This window comes from Struthio camelus, chromosome 25 (genome assembly GCF_040807025.1).
Source record: "Struthio camelus isolate bStrCam1 chromosome 25, bStrCam1.hap1, whole genome shotgun sequence".
NCBI lineage: Eukaryota > Metazoa > Chordata > Aves > Struthioniformes > Struthionidae > Struthio > Struthio camelus.
The window spans coordinates 2,531,640-2,535,405 of record NC_090966.1 but is presented as its reverse complement, the minus strand read 5'-3'; positions in this window follow the sequence as shown (position 1 = coordinate 2,535,405).

Sequence of the window (3,766 nt, the reverse complement as noted above, 5' to 3'; positions counted from 1 at the left end):
AAAGCCTAGCAAGTCACTTTGGAAGCAGCCCCTTTCCCCAAGGCTTTGCCCGCCTTGGCCAAGGACATGAGGGGCCCCAGGAAAGGCATGTGGGCTAGGAGAATCCCAGGGCTGGGAGCGGAGGTTAACAGCCTAGCTATGGGAGATGAGGCCAGTGCTGGGGGCCAGGACTGATGGGCGCCCACCAAACTTCAGCCGCCTTCCCCTGCAGTTCCTCCAGTCCACCCCGTTGCTTGCAGTTAGAATGGCAGATCTCTCCCAAGATGAGAGAAAAACTGTTTGACAGCGCATATTCCCTGGAGGTCAAGGACAGCTTTACAAGCACTAGGTATGCCTGCCACATTTGGAGAGCACTTACTGGGTATCACAAGGAGCCTTGTCCCGCTCCCACAGGTGAGTGTGTAGGCACCATCGTTCACCCAGTGCTTCCTACTGCCCCAAAAACCGCAGTGGGAAGTACTGACTTAGGAGATCCTCCCTGCGCACCAGGAACACTACTAGTTGCAAGGGAGGGGCTCGGGGCAGGAATTCCCTTGGGCTAATCCCTGAGAGCACGACTTGTCCCTGCTTGGACTTTGTGGAGACCCCAGTCCCTAAAACTTAGCGGCAGATGTGCAGTCCGTTTCTGCTACCCAGTCAGGCTGACAACAAGGAAGGGCTGTTTTGGACGCACAGGGCATTTTGCCTGAAAACAAAAGCCGGTCACTACATATGCTCACACACAAATTACCAGAGCCCAGGCACACTGCTGCTCTCCAACACCCCAAAAGAAGCTTCACAGAAAACAGAAGTCCTAGGCGCGGTGGAGAACTTACGTGGCCTAACAAAGAGCCTCGTTCCAGAGCCAAAGACAGGTCTGTACGCACCACTTCCACTGTCGCACAACACTTCCTCTCTCAACAAAAACCTTGCCACCACTTGGGAAGGTTGGGCATCCAGAGCCTGGCTAGACAGCTTTGAATTTAACTCGGAGTCGCCTGTGTCCTGAAGTGAGGACAGCCCACCGGGCTGTCTGTGGGATCAAGAACACCATGGCAGTGACAGGCTGCAAAGCCCATTCATGAGGACTTCTGCTTCTGGCCAGAACCAAAGCCTGTGCCGAAGGAAAGGGGATTGCATTTCAGCCAGCAGCTGCAGAACCACAAGCCGAAGAGGAGAAGAGCCGGGAAGCCAGCTGCCAACTGCAAAGCGGGTAGCTTTACCCCAAGTCAAAAGAGACTACAGGAATCCGACTGCACTTACTAGGCAAAACATGAAGGCGCGTCCCTCTTCCAAACGTGAGCTTGTTGTCATTCACACAGTGGTTTTCATCTCAACAAGAACATCAGCTCTGCTGCATCCCTTTGTGAGAAAGGCAACACTTGCCCTTGGGTTACCTAAGCCCCAACTTTGCCCTCCACAGGTGACATACTTTTGGCAGACACCCGGAACATCTGTCCGCTGGATTAAGTCACTGTTTAATGCTTCAGGCTGCTGCCAGCAGAATGGCCTGATCCCATTGCTCATGAGGAGAAGGGGGAGCTGGGGCAAAAGGACACAGCAGAGCCCCGCTCAGCAAAGGGAGTGGGCATCCAGGAGCCTTGGAGAGCCAGGGATGAGCCTGCTATGATGAGGTAATGAGAATTGCTCAAGGACTTTAAAGGGGCTAGTTCTGATACCAGAGCAAGAGAAATAACGGTACCTAGGCGGTAGGCGTACTTACTGGGCTTCACAACCAGACGTGTCCCTGTCCCCAGTGTGAGTTTGTAGTTTCCTGTGTTCACACAGCCATTCGCACCACAGCAAAAACCATCAGCTGTTATCCCAATCCCTCTACAGATAAACGCTAGGAGAAGAGCTCCTTCCTGTCAAAAGCAGCCTTTTAAAGCCGGGGAGAACAGTAGCCTGGGTAAGATGGCGTCCAGAACAAGACAAGGAGTCCCTTGGCTTGCACTGTGTGTTGGTCAGACTGGTGTCTTACGGAGAAGTGGGTCGTTTCTGGACGTCTACCCTCTGTTGCTCTACACAATGTGCACTGTTGCCAAGCCCAATAAACTCCTGTTAGGTCACTTGGGCTAGGAACTCCTCCAGCAGGTGTGGCTCTGCAATCCTGTTCCCGGACTACAGCTCTGGAAACTTCAGCTAGCGCCAATGTCCTGGCGGCTGAATCAGTGGTGCTCAGAGCAGTTTAGAGCAGCAGAAAGTCTGGAATTGCTCTGTGCGTGGCAGGAGAACAGTCACCTGGTACAACTATAGCAGTTGCCACTGCTACCGTTTCAGCTATTACAGCTATCACAGTAGCCAATCACAAGCTAATTGCAGGCAAATCCACCCCCAACTTGGCTTCTCAACAAGCTTTGGACCAGCAGCAGGGATTATAAGCACGTATCCTTATAGTCTTTCCATTTCTGCACCCACACGCTTGCAGTGCATTGTGTCTTGCCTCTGTGCCCATTAGTCACTCTTCCTCCTCCCCACTCGCTAGTATCATTAATACCACAAAGATGATCCATAAATCAGTTCCCCTCACACGTCCATCCTTGACAAAGACCACACTTTCACTGCTCGGTAAAGATTATTGCGTTGTTTCACATCTGTGTTCCTGTGTTCCACTCACTTAGCTTCACTTTTAGCCTGGTTCCCTTCCCCAAGATAGACCTGTTTTTAGGGCACAGTGGTAACTAGGAAGACTTCAACTTTGGGGGGAAAGTAAAACCACCCAGACTGCTCTACAGAGCAACTACCACTGTTCTTTTCTAAGCTAGATTCTAGCCTCGCCCATATCTAGTCCAGCTTGAACTCAGAAAGGAGACCGCTCACCTAGGGTCACGAGAAGTTTGGTTCCACTCCCCCACGTGAGTTTCCCCCATGCGCCAGAACTAGCACTCTGTGACAGGCCTCTACAAAATGTGCCTCTCCCTTCGGCCCGGTGGGTCTCAGAAGATAAGCGACATGGAAGAGGCATGGGATAAAACTGCCAGCCATGTATCTGTCTCTGAGAGAAGCTGTTAACGCCTGTAAACATTTCCACAGATTTTCTCCAGCCACTAGCTGTAAAATGTCTTTTCCCACGTTCAGATTCGTGGGAATAACTACATACGACTAGAGTCACCTCAGGTATCAGACATGGGAAGAACCTACTCCTTACAGTGAGTTAGCAGTGAACACTCCGTACAGCTTGCTTTGCTACATCCCTGCAATTAGTCATTGCTCTCTACTTCCCAACAGGAGGCTCTTCCCACTGAACACGCTTTCCTTTCTCGCTGTCCTTTGTCCTTTCTGATTTGTTTCTCATTGTTTCCCTTGCTCCTGAACAGCATTCAGCGGGTTTAGTACGCTCTGATGATTATTTACCTAGCTGTTCACCAGGGCTGAGGACGCTGAACCCCAGGGGAAAGAGCCAGGAGCTCTACCAGGTCACTGAACACCAGAAGAGTTTCCAGACGAATTGTGAAAATACCCCATTAGAAGCAAGGTTTTTTTTAGCAAATAATCCCGTGTAATAATCCTGGACGTGATCCCAGCTCCTCCGGTCCCCCTTCCCTTCTTTGTCCACTAAAATACGAGAGCCTAAATACTCACTGGGTTTTATGGACAATTTTGCATCTTTATTAGCATGCATAGCCTTTCCTCAGCATTTTGAAGGGCAGCCACCCCAAGCTGTGCTAGACAGAGCAAACTGACCTGCCCCGCGTTACACAGGGACAGTCATGGCACAAGAGGTCTGTTCCTGAGCAGGAAGGCTTAAGACCTGGGTCTTCTAAAGCGAAAGGAAGGAAGCAGGTAA